Raw genomic sequence first — 20,198 nt, 5'->3', positions numbered from 1 at the left:
GCAGGCGCTTCCCGTACTTTCCGTAAATTACTCGAGGCGAAGCACGCTATGGCGGATTCCTTGCCTCGTCCAGTCCGAATTTGTGCTGCGGGCTGAAGGCATATGTCAACAAAACACAAAACGTAGAAGTTTCTTCCTTTTTACTGATGGCTATCCGCCGACGACAGCGTTTGTTTCCGACTGGGAAGAAACTGTAAATAGTGTCGCCCATCAATGCATTTAGGTGTCTACAGTGCAATACCGAATCTTAAGCTTTCTAAAACTCAACTCACATCGGATCCACCAAGTTAATTCAGTCTGTACTTTGTGGTAGATGATGTACGAAACATAGGAGTCTGGTTTCATATGGTCAGTATTTCTGCAGGCACAAAAGTTTTCTGGGTACGGTATCTCGTCATATTGTTAAAAACGAAAGCTATTACTGGTGAAACCAATGTTTCGTCCACTCTTACAGTAGCCATTATTTGGGGTTAGTGGTTCAGTAGAAGGCCACTGTAACAGTGGCCGAAACGTTGGTTTCATCAGCAATAGCTGTTGTTGTTGTTAGCTTTTTTTTTACAATATGACGCAATACCATACGCAGGAAACGGTTATTTAATATCTGAGGATCTTTTTTATATCAGCTGCACTAAGATTCCAATGGGGTCTTGATTTATAGCGATTTCATCTGTTTCTCAATACCATTAGAATCTGTACCATAGTTCTTGGTAATGATACAGCAGATAAACAGAGGCATTATTATTTGGCTTTCCGTTGTGAAGAACATTTATAGGATGAACTACACTAATCCAGAATAACTCTACGAAGAGCTTTTGCCGGCCGCTGTGGCCGAGGAGTTCTAGGCGCTTGAGTCCAGAACCGCGCTGCTGCTACTGTCGCAGGTTAGAATCCTGCCTCGGCCACGGCTGTGTGTGATTTCCTTAGATTAGTTAGGTTTAAGTAGTTCTAAGTCTAGGGGACGGATGACCTCAGATGTTAAGTCCCATAGTGCTTGGAGCCATTTAAACCAATTGGTAGAGCTTTTCTTGTGAGTGGTCCTGCTTCCGTATAACACTGACGACATCAATCGGTATTACCATTATTTCGTATTCTGTCGCTTTTAACAAGTGCGTATCGTCCGTCACCAGTCGCTTACTTTATTCTCAGTGGCCATTGAGATTTTAGAGTTATGTGCTTAATGTACACCGATATGTCTGACTGCCATGCGGGGGACACCGGCTCGATTCGCCGTAGTGCAGGAATTTTTCCTCGGTGGGAGGACTCGAATGGGTTTCAGCGTTGTGAGACTAATGAAGAAGCTGCTTTAATACGGAAGTCGCATATCCAAATTTGGGGGGCTGACAACGGCTGTGGGAGCTATGTGCTGACCGGATGCCTCTCACTATTACACTGAATGACGCTATTCACAGACATTGAGTCTGCGGCTGATAAGCATCCTATAGTTTACAGGGCTTGATCACTGAATTAGTTACTTTAATGAGCAACTGAATTAGAGACAGCTGGTTCAGTTGACGGAGAATCAGAGAATCATCCTGTATCCACGGCGAATGATACGCACTGACTGGTATATAAAAAGTCGAGCACCCAGAAGGGATGGACGAAACGTAATGAAACTTAGTGGGTTGAGAGGTTTGTATTTTATTGTAATGATTACAAAATCGAATAAAACTAACACAGAACTTGGCAGTGTGCACCACCGTGGCGTGGATGCTTGCACCGATTCGGTTGGAAAGTGTGTCATAAGGCCGTTGCGTCCTCTCCTGTGGCGAGCTGTCTCATAACTGTTGTAACTAGTCGTTGATGAAACTTCCTGGCAGACTAAAACTGTCTGCCGCACCGAGACTCGAACTCGGGACCTTTGCCTTTCGCAGGCAAGTGCTCTAGCAACTGCGCTACCCAAGGACGACTCACGCCCCGTCCTCACAGCTTTACTTCTGCCGGTATCTCGTCTCCTACCTTCCAAACTTTACAGAAGCTCTCCGGCGAACCTTGCAGAACTAGCACTCCTGAAAGAGAGGATATTGCGGAGACATGGCTTAGCCACAGCCTGGGGGATGTTTCCAGAATGACATTTTCACTCTGCAGCGGAGTGTGCGCTGATATGAAACTTCCTGGCTGCTCTACCAGGAGAGCTTCTGTAAAGTTTGAAAGGTAGGAGACGAGATACTGGCAGAAGTAAAGCTGTGAGGACGGGGAGTGAGTCGTGCTTGGGTAGCTCAGTTGGTAGAGCACTTGCCGGCGAAAGGCAAAAGTCGCGAGTTCGAGTCTCGGTCCGGCACACAGTTTTAATCTGGCAGGAAGCTTCATATCAGCGCACACTCCGCTGCAGAGTGAAAATCTCATCCTCGTCGTTGATATCTTGAGCACAGACACTGGGACAGAGTTGTCGTCCCATCTGGTTCCACACATATTCTTTAGGGGACAGATCTGGGAATCTTGCCGGCAACGGAATTACCTCAACAACATACAGACAGTTCATGGACACAAGTGTCTTGTGTGCACAAGCATTGTCCTGTTGAAAAATGCCATCACGATATTATTGCATGAGAGGTAACACAATAGGCGCAGGATGTCCATGACGTACCCTCAGAGCTCCCTCATTCGCTATTAGCCGTAACCTGAAGGCAGATGGGCCCCCACACTATGACACCAGGAGTAACACGGCTGTGCCTCTTCAAAATATTGGAAGAATGGGACCCTCCCCAACTTGCCGCCATACTCGCTGATGGTATTCACCTGGGTTAGTGCAGAACTGTGATTCATCTTTAAACACATGCGGTCCCATTCGTCATCAGCCATCTTCCCGGTCATGACACCACTCCATACACAGCCATTTGGTCCTGGTGGTAATAGCAGCCTACTCATCGGACGGTAATTCCCTAGTTCGGCTGCTTTTTTTCTCCAGCCAATGGTGCGGGATGACTCAGTATCTTGCAGGGAGTCCATAATTGTTCTTTGACAGCGGGCGCAGATGAGTAAGGGTTACGATGTGCTTGGGGCACAGTACGGTAAACATCCCTTGTGGTGGTCAGGCGTGGTCGACCGGATCAGTATCAATCAGCACTGCACGATTCTGCCAGTCGGCCAAATGGAGACCCATAACGAGGCCCCTTTCAAATTTTGTTAGATGCTGATAGTGTTGTCTCACACAAGTAAGCGCATCTGCAAGTCCTTCACCGAGATCACTCAATATCTGACGCTGCTCGCGTCTCCCTATATACAGGGTGTAAATTTTAAGCTGACAGACCAGAATAACTCGAAAAATAAGCTTCACACGAAAAAATGTGTAGATCCAAAGTTGATTATTTTCGAGGAGGACATCTTCTGGTGCTAAAATTAGCCCGCCACCCCAGCCTCCTGGGAGTGGGGAGGGAGGCAACTTTAAAATTTCAAATAGGAACCCCCATTTTTTATTGTAGAATCAGATTCTACATAAAAAACTCCGTACATTTTGTCTTAAACATTTGTTTTGATTCTCGGTAGTTGGCACTGTAATTCAAGAAAATCCATGTACTCATTTTTGCGTGGAAAATGGTCACAGATAAATAAAAAAAACTTATTTACATCGTAAATTATGATTCGCTACAACTAAAACTCTCCCTCTCTCCCCATAGGGTGGGGTTTGAGAGAGAAGAATTAGAGTTTTACAAATATTGACAAAACTTATCCGAATCTGCGGAAAAATTAATATTTGCATCAACATTTGTAAAACTCTAATTCCTCTCTCTCAAACCCCACCCTATGGGGAGAGAGGGAGAGTTTGTTTTAGCGAATCTAAATTTACGAAGTAAATAAGTATTTTTTATTTATCCGTGACCATTTTCCACGCAAAAATGAGAACATGGATTTTCTTTAATTACTGCGCCAAGAATCAAAACAAATGTTTCAGACAAAATATACGGAGTTTTTTATGTAGAATCTGATTCTGCTATAAAAAATGAGGATTCCCATTTGAAGTTTTAAAGTTGCCTCCCGCCCTACCCCCAGGGGGCTGGGGTGGCGGCCTAATTTTTGCACCAGCAGATGTCCCCCTAGAAAATAATCAATTTTGGATTCTACACATTTTTTCGTGTGAGGCCTTATTTTTCGATTTATTCTGGTTTGTCAACTTAAAATTTAGACCCTGTACTTCCCCAGGTCTGGTAACAACATTAAACACGAACAGCACTAATGTACCCTATCGGCCCTTCTACTTGTCACGGGGAATTCCAAAAATGGTTCAAATGGCTCTGAGCACTATGGGACTCAACTGCTGCGGTCATTAGTCCCCTAGAACTTAGAACTACTTAAACCTAACTAACCTAAGGACATCACACACATCCATGCCCGAGGCAGGATTCGAACCTGCGACCGTAGCAGTCGCACGGTTCCGGACTGCGCGCCTAGAACCGCGAGACCACCGCGGCCGGCACGGGGAATTCCAGCTGCAATTATTTACACAGCCGCTCATAGTGGCTAAGTGGATGCTTCAAATTTTTTTTTTTTTTTTTTTTTTTTTTTTTTTTTTTTTTAGTTCGGCTTGTCACTTTACTGGAATGTCGTCAGACCTTGTAGGTGCGACCGTAGAGTGCAGGATGTGCAAGATGCTTGATTTCATCTCAGTTTTTGGCCCGTTCGCGGATGACTGACCATGGGGCCCTCCACATCAAAGGTCGTGCACAGAGCTTTTCAAGAGCCACTGTGTCAAGAATGTGACGTAAATTTCTCGGTTCGGCAAAAACTACCGCCAACAGTCAATTGCCGTTGCCATAATGTGTTGATAACAAGATTTGACTTCGACAGTCAACGGACTGATGGGTCACAGTGCAGCAAATCACTCACCAGTTCATTGATGGACAACAACTGTGGAGCAGCCGTACCATTCATATTCACTTGCTCGCTCTGGTTTAGAGATCCCATTGCGTGTCAAGTGTACCTATCCTCAAAGTACGTCACGTGGTATAGACATTCGTATAGGCCAGTGGCTTGACGGAAGGAAAAATATCATCTGCACTGGTGAGTCGCTGCAGATGTTGGCACACGCCACTGGCAGCATTACGAGCATGTAGAGAAACAAGCTGGATGACGAGCCCCTCTTGCCAACGTTCAAGCATGTGGCGATGATATTCACGTCTGGGGTATGTTTATTTGGGGTCACTGACAACTATCATCGCCTGTCATCTGTGATTGGAAAAGAAACGTATCATCTGTAAAAGTTGTTTGTTTGACCCCTTCACTCTCCAGGCGACCTGTACGTTAAGGAAGACAATGCACCAGCCCATCGTTCCCAAACTGTGTCTGAATAGTTTGAAGGACACTGCACGGAAAAATTTTGATTGTGTTATGACGTTCAACTTGCTTTACTCAACAGTTTTCTTAATTTCAAAACATAGACAAACCTGACACATGTGCACAAACGGCTACGGGACTAATTAGTCATTTTCAAGAATTACACAACAAGGAGACGGGAGAAAAGGTGCCATTCCTAGGGGGGGAAAATCTAACAGAAATCTCATCCTGCTCCACCAAAAGGACGGACGTATTACCTCACTATAATTTCAACCATGCCAGAACATACAATGGGCAGTGGCTAGTAGCAAGTGCACATTAGTCCTAAAATGTCAAAACTATTTCGTCATTCACCACGAAATTAACGTGAGTTTCCCTCTCCCTACCTCAGTGTCTGGGTACCTTCTGGGTCATTTTTATTATTTAATATGAGTACAAGTTTATATGCCAACTAGCTCTGCAGATGATGAAGAAATTGATGAAATGTATGAAGAGATAAAAGAAATTATTCAGGTAGTGAAGGGAGACGAAAATTTAATAGTCATGGGTGACTGGAATTCGTCAGTAGGAAAAGGGAGAGAAGGAAACATAGTAGGTGAATATGGATTGGGGGGAAGAAATGAAAGAGGAAGCCGCCTTGTAGAATTTTGCACAGAGCATAACTTAATCATAGCTAACACTTGGTTCAAGAATCATAAAAGAAGGTTGTATACCTGAAAGAATCCTGGAGATACTAATAGGTATCAGATAGATTATATAATGGTAAGACAGAGATTTAGGAACCAGGTTTTAAATTGTAAGACATTTCCAGGGGCAGATGTGGATTCTGACCACAATCTATTGGTTATGAACTGCAGATTGAAACGGAAGAAACTGCAAAAAGGTGAGAATTTAAGGAGATGGGACCTGGATAAACTGAAAGAACCAGAGGTTGTAGAGAGTTTCAGGGAGAGCATAAGGGAACAATTGACAGGAATGGGGGAAAGAAATACAGTAGAAGAAGAATGGGTAGCTCTGAGGGATGAAGTAGTGAAGGCAGCAGAGGATCAAGTAGGTAAAAAGACGAGGGCTATTAGAAATCCTTGGGTAACAGAAGAAATATTGAATTTAATTGATGAAAGGAGAAAATATAAAAATGCAGTAAATGAAGCAGGCAAAAAGGGAATACAAACGTCTCAAAAATGATATCGACAGAAAGTGCAAAATGGCTAAGCAGGGATGGCTAGAGGACAAATGTAAGGATGTAGAGGCTTGTCTCACTAGGGGTAAGATAGATACTGCCTACAGGAAAATTAAAGAGGCCTTTGGAGAGAAGAAAACCACTTGTATGAATATCAAGAGCTCAGATGGCAACCCAGTTCTAAGCAAAGAAGGGAAGGCAGAAAGGTGGAAGGAGTATATAGAGGGTTTATACAAGGGCGATGTACTTGAGGACAATATTATGGAAATGGAAGAGGATGTAGATGAAGATGAAATGGGAGATAAGATACTGCGTGAAGAGTTTGACAGAGCACTGAAAGACCTGAGTCGAAACAAGGCCCCGGGAGTAGACAAAATTCCATTAGAACTACTGATGGCCTTGGGAGAGCCAGTCATGACAAAACTCTACCATCTGGTGAGCAAGATGTATGAGACAGGCGAAATACCCACAGACTTCAAGAAGAATATCATAATTCCAATACCAAAGAAAGCAGGTGTTGACAGATGTGAAAATTACCGAATTATCAGTTTAATAAGTCGCAGCTGCAAAATACTAACGCGAATTCTTTACAGACGAATGGAAAAACTGGTAGAAGCGGACCTCGGGGAAGATCAGTTTGGATTCCGTAGAAATGTTGGAACACGTGAGGCAATACTAACCTTACGACTTATCTTAGAAGAAAGATTAAGAAAAGGCAAACCTACGTTTCTAGCATTTGTAGACTTAGAGAAAGCTTTTGACAACGTTAACTGGAATACTCTCTTTGAAATTCTAAAGGTGGCAGGGGTAAAATACAGGGAGCGAAAGGCTATTTACAATTTGTACAGAAACCAGATGGCAGTTATAAGAGTCGAGGGGCATGAAAGGGAAGCAGTGGTTGGGAAAGGAGTGAGACAGGGTTGTAGCCTCTCCCCGATGTTATTCAATCTGTATATTGAGCAAGCAGTAAAGGAAACAAAAAAAAAATTCGGAGTAGGTATTAAAATTCATGGAGAAGAAGTAAAAACTTTGAGGTTCGCCGATGACATTGTAATTCTGTCACAGACAGCAAAGGACTTGGAAGAGCAGTTGAACGGAATGGACAGTGTCTTGAAAGGAGGATATAAGATGAACATCAACAAAAGCAAAACGAGGATAATGGAATGTAGTCGAATTAAATCGGGTGATGCTGAGGGGATTAGATTAGGAAATGAGACACTTAAAGTAGTAAAGGAGTTTTGCTATTTAGGGAGTAAAATAACTGATGATGGTCGAAGTAGAGAGGATATAAAATGTAGACTGGCAATGGCAAGGAAATCGTTTCTGAAGAAGAGAAATTTGTTAACATCGAGTATAGATTTAAGTGTCAGGAAGTCGTTTCTGAAAGTATTTGTATGGAGTGTAGCCATGTATGGAAGTGAAACATGGACGATAACCAGTTTGGACAACAAGAGAATAGAAGCTTTCGAAATGTGGTGCTACAGAAGAATGCTGAAGATAAGGTGGGTAGATCACGTAACTAATGAGGAGGTATTGAATAGGATTGGGGAGAAGAGAAGTTTGTGGCACAACTTGACTAGAAGAAGGGATCGGTTGGTAGGACATGTTTTGAGGCATCAAGGGATCACAAATTTAGCATTGGAGGGCAGCGTGGAGGGTAAATACGTAGAGGGAGACCAAGAGATCAATACACTAAGCAGATTCAGAAGGATGTAGGTCGCAGTAGGTACTGGGAGATGAAGAAGCTTGCACAGGATAGAGTAGCATGGAGAGCTGCATCAAACCAGTCTCAGTACTGAAGACCACAACAACAAGAACATGAGCTGGGTAGAAGCGTCCCATTCCTCTACCACAATCACACAGTCACTCGTAGCGCCTGTGTTTTAATAAAATAAATATTGAGATTATAATTATGGTGAAACCAGTAGTTCAACAACTATTATGTGGTGTAAATAAATGTTATTTACTGAATACTGAATATACATTATTAATTATAGCTGTTTTCATTATTCATTGAAGTATGTAAATACACTGCTACCCATCTACCGACAAAAACTGCAACACCATGAAGGTGGCTTGCAACACAAGTCAGATTGGCATGATATGTACTGTACTTGCATCAGAATAACGAACTAATAGACAGTTGAGTATGGAAAGGGGGGAGGGGGCGATGTCACTGAATCGTCGTTTCACGCAAGCGCGATATGGTTACGGTAACAGCAGCCGTGCATTTCCGTGCTGAGTACGTTTATAAGTTTGCCGTTAACATGGAGTGTTGAGATAGCTTTTTAAGGTCATAACAGTATTATCACTCTCATTAGGTAATTCTATACTTAATTTCACATATAGCGTAAAAGAAAAACACCGCATGGAGAAAGCACATCAGAACAAATCACAACAATTATGTTATAGACCGCAATTGTCGCGTCGAGGTCACTGGTAGCCAGCGGCTGAGGTAGCAGAGCGATGTGTCAACTGTGCACAGGACAATAGGTGTGAGCAGACTCGTGCTTCGGTTGGTTGTCGCTTTGGTAGCTCTCCTATAAACAAGTAGTTGTTAGTGACTTTCTTCGGGAAATATGTATATCAGCAAGTGTTGAAATTAGACAGTAGCAGTTTGTGTCCTATCGAGACTGCAGTTCACTGTTCCACGATGTTTCTGCTCGTATTGTTTGGGGTCTCTCGAAACTAATGCGAATATGAAATCGATGGCTTCAGAACGACCACACTCAATTTCCGGGCGGATTTCAACGGCTCCATGCGACTAGCACCTGAGAGTACAGACGTCTTGTTTGCTCGGCAGAACAGGATCCTTCAGCGACGTCATGTACCTTGAATCAGGAAACTGGTTTTGGTCGTAAGCCTAAGAAACGACAGAGTTACATGCTTGGTCCAGCACAGTTCGGCCACAGCCAGCCACGCACACACTCACTCACTCACTCTCTCTCTCTCTCTCTCTCTCTCTCTCTCTCACACACACACACACACACACACACACACACACATACACACGACTTCTATTCCTGTATTTTCATACCTGCAGCGTGAAACCCACAAGTCGCTTGAATGTAGCATACCACAGAGTAACTAAGCTCGCTAAAGCACACCAGTAAACGCCTACCTGCCAATCGTCACTTTGTCTCAGGGTCCTTAATAACTAACACCATGAAAGTGACCCTGTGACCACCAATTATTAAAAGGGTATAGTACTGCTTTTAAACCTTAGTGTGTGGTAGAAATACGTTTTCCTTAAACATTCATAAGTAATTTAGTAAAAGAAGTAATTTAGTAAAAGAGAATCATCATAAATTTAACTTTAAACTTAACCAGATGAATATTACAGAAATAAGAACATTCGTTATATGGTTAACTACAATTTCCCGGCAGGTACAGCTATTTCGTTCATTTAATTTCAGCTTAAAGGAATTACTTTACTTAGTCTCTTTGTTTGAAATTTGCCACAGTTACTTGCACTATCTATAATTAACAAATGCAATTAACGTAAATCATCTCCCAAAGGTAGATATCAAAACAAAATCGGTCATCAAATAATACAGCTTCCTATTGCAGGGGCCAGCAAATTGTTCATCGCCAGATGAGCGTAGGGAAAAAAACGTGCTTTTCCACATTGTCAAACTATTCAGGCGAGCAATTTTAAGGTTTAAAACCGAATTTCATAGGTACTAACGGATAAAATTAATTAATACTAAGTCATTTGTAAGGACATGTTACAAGGATTAAATTTAATATAAATTGATATCTTAAATATTTAAATTGTAGTTTATTGGTCTGATATTTAAAGTAACGTTTTGCATTACAAGGGAAAAACATGCTACTGTATATAGCGGAATGGAAGTTATTGCAAATAGAACTGTATTTTTTGTTACACATTACGTATCAGAATATTTTGTAGTGAAAAACTTTGTTTGAAATAATAAAGATACATCTTGTTAGATAATTTGTCTTTTTTAACTTTATCTGATAATGTGGCACTGAGAATAAAATATAATCTCACTTTGTTCCAACATGCACTTCTCAGCTTAGTGTAGAAGATATGTGTAAAACACTCTAGCTTCTTATTCACAATACACCTTCAAAACATGGAGGTGCTGATATTTCTTTTTCGATATTGCCAGAGGACCTGTAAAGACTATTACTATTATTATAATAATTATAATTATTGTTATTATTAGCATTTTATGAAAATATTCTAAAATAATATTTAATTATCTCTGTATGCAGGAGATCGGTATACTCCATAATTTTGCTCTCTTGCTAAGAAACTCTCACCACCAATGGAATCCAGTCTCCATCATAAGTTTCTCGATGTTTAATGAGGCAGGGATGTTTTTTTATGATTTTCTCTCTGATGGGTCTTGTTAGGAATGTTCATTTCCTCAAATATTCCTTTTCCAAAAATGACTCTCAGTTTTGAATCGTATCTTGACTGACCATCATAATATCAAAGACTTAGGTTTACATCGACCTGCAACCATGAACCATACTCAGTCCATTACAATTTCTGTTACTGCTTCTGCGTAGATCATTCACTTATCACACTCCATAAAAGAGTGCCATTTAACAGAGTAAGTTACTCTTACTGCCTCTAAAACTTTCGATTCACTCACAACATAATTAAGATCCCCTAGACAGTGTAATTACCGTTCTGGTCTGAACACGAATCATAAAAAACTTAAAGAAGTTTGACTCTCTTGTCCAATAATTTTGACGCAAACAGATGTAAAAAGGAAATAACTTCATTGACCCCTTTTCTTCCAGTCTTTCACTGTAAGTATATAACACCGAAGCTGCATTTGAAAGCTAACGAATATTGAAAAAGTAAACAGGCAAGTGCTTTTTGTACTAAAGAACATTAGTACTTAAGTTTGGTAAGCATAAATTTCTTTGGTAGTCCATGTAGATTGCTTCTATTCCATTAGAATTTCGTATTCTTGAACGAGCATTTCTCTTTCTAAAATAAAAGTTTCAGCTTTGACTTTGTTACCTTGTGGTCACTGGTGACCTTATAATTTTTTTTCAATACTTGTGTCTTCATGTCATCATCTAAATTTTCACAATATTTTGCATTCAGCACATTGTTTTCAGTGGTGTACACGTCACAGGTTTAGCATGTATCACTTCTTGGATATCCAAAAGGTATATTTAATTTGATGCTGAAGACTGTTCTACACGTTTCATATGACATATCAAAGTTCGGCTATTTTTCCTGGAACATTTCATTTTTTTCACCAAAAGTTCCTCTCGGAGATACAACTTTTGGCCTAGTCATTGCTTAAATGGCTTGATCTACCCTTACATGAATCAGTGTGATCATAAACTGCATTTCCTACTTCTTCCTTAATTTTCCATGGCCTATTTTCATGCTTACCCTATCCATCGCTAGGAGACTCGCCCAACTTCGTAAGTTTCTGAATTGTCAGTTTTCGTCGCTTTGTTATTCCTTGTACTGCTACGAAGGCTTTTCTGCATATGGGAATTTCATGCTCAGTGTTGTCACATTTCAGTCTCACACTGTAGTTAAATTACACTCTCGAAGCTGTACTTCATCTTCACTCTTTGTTAATCCACTTCTGTAAACGGAGGCCTGTCACATGCAATGATTGTTCATTCCAGTCTACCACATCGTTAAATTTTCTTACAATATTTGATGTTTCTTCAGCACTTGCTTGCTCAAAACACCTTTACTTACAGCGGTAGTTTTCTCCTAGTTCGTGAGAGCGAACCCTTAATTTCTTTATGAATGTACCCATTCGCCCTCGTACTTGCCTTTTCGTAACACACTTAGAATGATAAAATCTCTGTCTTTCATCGTCAGATGAAGTACTCATTATTTATTTTAGATAGTAAACTATCAAGCCTGTAGTGTATCACACACAACACCTGCACTGATAAACAAAATGCTCAAACTGAAGCAACGGTTTTCACAAGTACCTAAAATAAGCAATAAAGGAAAACTCTCTGTTTTTTTGTTGTTTCTTTAACGCTGTTCGCCAACCCACAAGCAATCTAAAACTGAACGCACAACACTGGACTAAGCACATTTGTTCCTTATAGAGAGACAGAGTAGCACTTTCTTTCCCTGCAAGTCTAACCTAAACTGGGTTATGGAACATGTACAATTCATATTATGACAGTGGTCGATTAACAGTATTAAACAACACGGAATCATACATTTCATAGCATACATAGCAAAAGTTTTGAAAAAAGGTAGGCGACGCACATTATTTTCCTGTACTCCTCTGTTTCATCTGTTTCCTCCAAACGACAACATGACACAATTGCACACCGTTCACTTGGACGTGCTGCCACAATACCATCGAGCTAATGCTTTTGACAGTGTGCACCATGATACCATAATGCAAAATTGTAAACATTACAGAAGGCTCAGAATGTTAATGGTTTTTATCTCATATGAACGACAGAAAGCAATAAGTATCAGTTCCATGTCAAACATGTAACAATAGGCACTCAGAATTAGAAACAATCATGCATGATGTACCACGATGTTCGATTTTGGGTCCCGTGTTGTTCCTGATATATTTAAATATGTCCCTCTTCCAGTTTCAGTAGACACAAATTTAGTCTCTTTTTCAGATGATACAAATACGAGAGTAAAAAGTAGCACCAGTCCCTGTTCTGAACAGGCAGTTGATGGAATACTCGAAAACATCAACAGATGGTTCATTGCGAACAGATTGTCATTGATTTCCGACAAGATTGAAAACACGCATTCAGTACTTTTCACAGTTCTCCACAAGGCATAAGAATAATTTTTTCAGACAATGAAATGCAGCAAGTGGAGTCACATTTTTAGACTGTAAAAAGACTATACTTAATTGGAAAAACTACTGGCTCGAATTAATCACGTTCCTTAATTCAGTTATGCTTTCAGTACGCTTGATCAGCACAACAGGTGATCTGAAAACGAAGAAACTAGATATTTTGCATATTCCCTTCCACTAATGACGTGTAGAATAATTTTCAAGAGAAATACACAGTATTAACAGTGGTGCAAGGTATCTTCCACCATGCACCATATGTATGTGGATATAAGTATTACAAAATCTGTTGCTGACTCTAGAACATTCTGCAGTGTCCTCTTCAAAAAACCGGGTATTTTGACAACTAATATACAATTTCTCTTTTCACACAGAATAGTGAACTAGGAACAAAAATACTAACAACGATTTCAAGGAGTTAGCAATGGTACAGAAATGAGTCAGTTATACGACTAATCGTGTATTCAAGAACCTGGTAGACCACATTAAACATCATGAAGATAATGTGCTGGAGTTTTAGACTGAATTAAAGACCTTTCTGTTAGGAAACCTCTTCTACCCCATAGAAGAGTTTTCTCATAGAAACTCTGAAATTTAGTGTTTTAGGGTATCTGATAATTAAAATTAGCATTGTAACACAGTCTTTTCATGGTACAGAAAGGAGTCAGTTATACGACTAATCGTGTATTCAAGAACCTGCTAGACCACATTAAACATCATGAAGATAATGTGCTGGAGTTTTAGACTGAATTAAAGACCTTTCTGTTAGGAAACCTCTTCTACCCCATAGAAGAGTTTTCTCATAGAAACTCTGAAATTTAGTGTTTTAGGGTATCTGATAATTAAAATTAGCATTGTAACACAGTCTTTTCATTGTCATTTCACTGCATTACGCTCAAATTAAATGGAGTACACATCCTTGACTTCTTTCCACATACTACAGACCACTCTCCGTGAAATGTAAAATATATAAAAATCACCAATCCCGGGGTCTTAATGTTCAACAGTACACATATCACAAGCAGAAAAACATACGAAGCACTGAATTCTAGACCGTGTCGGTCAGCAGGAAACGACAAGAGTGTATGAGGTCAGGTTCCGAATGCCTGGGTAGTCGACGAGGAAAACCAGTGAGACGAGAATAAGAGAAGTTGAAAACGCCGCAAGCGCTGAAAAGCATTGCTCTTTGGCACGGAGAAGAGCGGCGCATGGGTAATGGGCCGTCGAAAGGCAGCAGCGAAGGAGGCCGGGTCGAGTCTTTGACTGCAAGGCTCGCAACGCAAGTTGCAGCATTCTGCAGGAGAGCGCCCCTACCCAGAACGCAATCTCAAAGGGACGCAAGCAAATGAGTACGGTTCAAATTTTGTCTGAGCAATGCGCGAGAAAGACGCATCTTCTGCGTTCCATTCGTGGCTGGTTAAAAGTCGCGTGAGGCCCGTAGCACTGGTGCACTTTGGGGCCCGAGTTTATTAATTGTATTCATATTTTTTAACTGTATTACACTATGTGATCAAAAGTATCCTTATATCACCAAAAACATACTTTTTTCATGTTAGGTGCATTGTGCTACCACCTACCATATCAGCGACCTCAGTAGTCATTAGATGGGTTCAAATGGCTCTGAGCACTATGGGACTCAACTGCTGTGGTCATTAGTCCCCTAGAACTTAGAACTACTTAAACCTAACTAACCTAAGGACATCACACACACCCATGCCCGAGGCAGGATTCGAACCTGCGACCGTAGCAGCAGCGCGGCTCCGGACTGGAGCGCCTAGAACCGCACGGCCACCGCGGCCGGCTAGTAGTCATTAGACATCGTGAGAGAGCAGAATGGGGCGCTCCGCGTAACTCACGGACGTCGTACGAGGTCAGGTGATTGGGTATCACTTGTGTCATACGTCTGTACGCGAGATTTCCACACTCCTAAACATTCCTAGGTCCACTGTTTCCGATGTAATAGTGAAGTGGAAACATGAATGGACACGTACAGAACAAAAGCGTACAAACCGACCTCTTCTGTTGGTTGACAGAGACCGCCAACGGTTGAAGAGGGTCGAAATGTGTAATAGGCAGACATCTAACCAGACCGTCACACACTGCTTCAGGATCCACTACAAGTACTATGAGAGTTAGGCGGGAGGTGAGGAAACTTGGAATTCATGGTCGAGCGGCTGCTCATAAGCCACACATCATGCCAATAAATGCCAAACGTCGCCTCGCTTGGTGTAAGGAGCTTAAACGTTGGACGATTGAACAGTGGAAAAAAGTTGTGTGGAGTGACGAATCACGGTACACAATGTGGCGATCCGTTGGCAATATGGCAAATGCCCGGTGAACGTAATCTGCCAGCATGTGTAGTGCCAACAGTAAAATTCGGAGGCGGTGGTGTTATGGTGTTGCCATGTTTTTCATGGAGGGGGCTTGCACCCCTTGTTGTTTTGCGTGGCACTATCACAGCACAGGCCTACATTGATGCTTTAAGCACCTTCTTGCTTCCCACTGTTGAAGAGCAATTCGGGGATGACGACTGCATCTTTCAACACGATCGAACACCTGTTCATAATGCACGGCCTGTGGCGGAATGGTTACACGACAGTAACATCCCTGTAATGGACTGGCCTGCACAAAGTCCTGACCTGAATCCAATAGAAAAGCTTTCGGATGTTTCGGAACGCCGAGTTCGTGCCAGGCCTCACCGACCGACATCGATAGCTTTCCTCAGTGCAGCACTCCGGCTGCCATTCCCCAAGAAACCTTCCAGCACCTGATAGAACGTATGCCTGCGAGAGTGGAATCTGTCATCAAGGTTAAGGGTGGGCCAACACCGTACTGAATTCCAGCATTACCGATGGAGGGCGCCACACGAACTTGTAAGTCATTTTCAACCAGGTGTCCGGATACTTTCGATCACAAACTGTACTTTACTTCCAAATAATATGTGAACGTATTGTCTGACAAAATTTTGTGTCCTTCCTTTAGGCACGAACAGATGCCATGCACCTTGATTTTGGAACCACGGTATGACTAACATAATAAACATTAGTCAAGACTTTAAATTATCCATCACAGTTAATTTTTTAATTGTTTCAGTCACATTGTCGTTTTTAGTCGTCAGTCTTCTGGCTGGTCTGATGCGATCTGTCAGAAATTACTACACTCCTGGAAATGGAAAAAAGAACACATTGACACCGGTGTGCCAGACCCACCATACTTGCTCCGGACACTGCGAGAGGGCTGTACAAGCAATGATCACACGCACATCACAGCGGACACACCAGGAACCGCGGTGTTGGCCGTCGAATGGCGCTAGCTGCGCAGCATTTGTGCACCGCCGCCGTCAGTGTCAGCCAGTTTGCCGTGGCATACGGAGCTCCATCGCAGTCTTTAACACTGGTAGCATGCCGCGACAGCGTGGACGTGAACCGTATGTGCAGTTGACGGACTTTGAGCGAGGGCGTATAGTGGGCATGCGGGAGGCCGGGTGGACGTACCGCCGAATTGCTCAACACGTGAGGCGTGAGGTCTCTACAGTACATCGATGTTGTCGCCAGTGGTCGGTGGAAGGTGCACGTGCCCGTCGACCTGGGACCGGACCACAGCGACGCACGGATGCACGCCAAGACCGTAGGATCCTACGCAGTGCCGTAGGGGACCGCTCCGCCACTTCCCAGCAAATTAGGGACACTGTTGCTCCTGGGGTATTGGCGAGGACCATTCGCAACCGTCTCCATGAAGCTGGGCTACGGTCCCGCACACCGTTAGGCCGTCTTCCGCTCACGCCCCAACATCGTGCAGCCCGCCTCCAGTGGTGTCGCGACAGGCGTGAATGGAGGGACGAATGGAGACGTGTCGTCTTCAGCGATGAGAGTCGCTTCTGCCTTGGTGCCAATGATGGTCGTATGCGTGTTTGGCGCCGTGCAGGTGAGCGCCACAATCAGGACTGCATACGACCGAGGCACACAGGGCCAACACCCGGCATCATGGTGTGGGGAGCGATCTCCTACACTGGCCGTACACCACTGGTGATCGTCGAGGGGACACTGAATAGTGCACGGTACATCCAACCCGTCATCCAACCCATCGTTCTACCATTCCTAGACCGGCAAGGGAACTTGCTGTTCCAACAGGACAATGCACGTCCGCATGTATCCCGTGCCACCCAACGTGCTCTAGAAGGTGTAAGTCAACTACCCTAGCCAGCAAGATCTCCGGATCTGTCCCCCATTGAGCATGTTTGGGACTGGATGAAGCGTCGTCTCACGCGGTCTGCACGTCCAGCACGAACGCTGGTCCAACTGAGGCGCCAGGTGGAAATGGCATGGCAAGCCGTTCCACAGGACTACATCCAGCATCTCTACGATCGTCTCCATGGGAGAATAGCAGCCTGCATTTCTGCGAAAGGTGGATATACACTGTACTAGTGCCGACATTGTGTATGCTCTGTTGCCTGTGTCTATGTGCCTGTGGTTCTGTCAGTGTGATCATGTGATGTATCTGACCCCAGGAATGTGTCAATAAAGTTTCCCCTTCCTGGGACAATGAATTCACGGTGTTCTTATTTCAATTTCCAGGAGTGTATTTTGTGCCAACCTTTTCATCTCAGAGCACCACTTGGTTTATTATTAAAATTGCGACAGTGTATATTTCTAGAAAAATAAACCAATGAATCGCTTCCTCTCACATACAGGGTGGTCAGAAACAGTCTGAAAAGCTTATAAGGGAGTTGCAGGGTAGGCTGTGCTAAGAAATAATTGATAGGAAAAGAATTCGATACGTTACGCTGTTTTCGAGTTAATTAGCATTGAAGTTAGCCAATCAGGTCGTCGCGCTTGCAAATTCATGCGGCTCGCCAGAGACGGTGTCGCCAGATGCGGTTTTCTTTGATTTCCTACAACCAAACAAGAGACCGGCTGCCGTGTCATCCTAACACCATAGGCGTCACTGGATGCGGATTTGGAGGGGCATGTGGTCAGCAGAACGCTCTCCAGGCAGTATGTCACTTTACGAGACAGGAGCCGCTATTATCAAGTAGCTCCTCAGTATGCCTCACAAGGGCTGAGTGGAGCCCGCTTGCCAACAGCGCTCGGCAGACCGGATGGTCACCCACCCAAGTGCTAGCCCAGCCCGACAGCGCTTAACTTCGGTGATCTGACGGGAACCGGTGTTACCACTGCGGCAAGGCCGTTGGCGCAGTATCCATTAAGCCTGTGTAAAAAAGAAAAAAATTGTAAAATACTTCCTTTTTGGTCCCTGTTTAGATCAGCTGAGGGTGCTCCTAAACCGGTGTGGAACTGGTCGTGGTTTAAATAAACTTTCTACAGTCAGACTGATGTTTGTTGCCTTCATACAAAAGTGTGGTTCTTGTTTAGATTATATTTACAATCATGTTTAATTTTCCTCGAAAGAACGCCAATTTATACTCGTAAGGGTTATTTTACTTAGAGAATTTATGCTGCCGGCTATTAAAAGCGCAGCAACATGAAGATGGCATGAAAAAAACTTCAAATTTGGTATAAAGTGTATAGTAAGCCTGGATATCGACATAATTAGCATTTCAGCGTAATAGCTCGTTCTATACACAACGGGTTTGCCATTGTGAAATCGCATTTCAATGCTGTCGTTAGTAAGAAGATCGTCTTACACCTTGTGTAAGAAGTAGAAGCGTCTACTAGCGGCAGCATAGTGGCCGTGACGTGTCGAGACTGCGGCTTATCGTTCCCCGATATTTCTGATCGCTTTGGTCTGGAACCACAATCGTCATTTTTTTTTAGTCATCAGTCTTTTGACTGGTTTGATGGGGCCCTCCACGAATTTCTCTCCTGTGCCAACCTCTTCATCTCAGAGAAGCAGTTGAAACTTACGTCCTCAATTATCTGCTGGATGTATTCCAAACTCTGTCGTCCTCTACAGTTTTTGCCCTCTACAGCTCCCTCTAGTACCATGGAAGTCAGTCCCTCACATCTTAATAGATGTCCTATCATCCTGTCCCTTCTTCTTATCAGTGTTTTCCACAGATTCATTTCATCTCCGATTCTGCGCAGAACTTCCTCATTTCTTGCCTTATCAGTCCACCTAATTTTAATCATTCGTTTGATGCACCACATCTCAAATGCCTCGATTCTCTTCTGCTCCGGTTTTCCCACAGTCTATGTTTCACTACCATACAAAGTTGTACTACAAACGTATATTCTTAACAATTTCTTCCTCAAACTAAGGCCTATGTTTGATACTAGTAGACTTCTCTTAGCCAGGAGTGCCCTTTTTTCCAGTGCTGGTCTACTTTTGATGTCCCCCTTGCTCCGTCCATCATTGGTTATTTTGCTGCATAGCTGCTTTGTCAGCATCAATCCTGATGTTAAGTTTCTCGCTGTTCTCATTTTTGCTACTTCTCATTACTTTCGTCTTTCTTCGATTTACTCTCAATCCATAATCTGTACTCATTAGACTGTCCATTCCATTCAGCAGATCATGTAATTCTTCTTCACTTTCATTCAGGATAGCAATGTCATTAGCGAATCGTATCATTGTTACCCTTTCACCTTGAATTTTAATTCCACTCCTGAAGCTTTCTTTTATTTCTATCATTGCTTCTTCGATGTACAGATTCAACAGTAGGAGCAAAAGACTACATCCCTGTCTCAGAACCTTTTTAATCCGAGCATTTCGTTCCTGGTCGTCCACTCTTATTATTCCCATTTCGTTCTTGTACATATTGTATATTACCCGTCTTTCCCTACAGCTTACCCCTATTTTTCTCAGAATTTCCAAAATCTTGCACCGTTTTACTTTGGCGAAACCTTTTCCTAGGTCGTCAAATTCTATGAACGTGTCTTGATATTTCTTTAGTCTTGCTTCCATATCAACCGCAACGTCAGAATTGCCCCTCTGATGCCTTTGCCTTTCCTAAAGCCACACTGATCGTCATCTAACACATCCTCAATTCTCTT

At 42.8% G+C, this 20,198-nt stretch overlaps 1 protein-coding gene and 1 pseudogene across 1 annotated transcript in view; one reads left to right on the top strand and one right to left on the bottom strand.

Annotated features, from left to right (window-relative positions):
* The window catches only part of LOC126234309 (diuretic hormone 45), a 108,260-nt gene that overhangs the window by 45,156 nt on the left and 42,906 nt on the right, over positions 1-20,198 (top strand). The gene's annotated exons all lie outside the window — the stretch shown is intronic.
* On the bottom strand, positions 18,323-18,440 carry LOC126238328 (5S ribosomal RNA; annotated as a pseudogene).

This window comes from Schistocerca nitens, chromosome 2 (genome assembly GCF_023898315.1).
Source record: "Schistocerca nitens isolate TAMUIC-IGC-003100 chromosome 2, iqSchNite1.1, whole genome shotgun sequence".
Classification (NCBI taxonomy): Eukaryota; Metazoa; Arthropoda; class Insecta; order Orthoptera; family Acrididae; genus Schistocerca; species Schistocerca nitens.
Note: the sequence above shows the minus strand (reverse complement) of the source record. Positions and strands in the feature narration are given on the sequence as shown.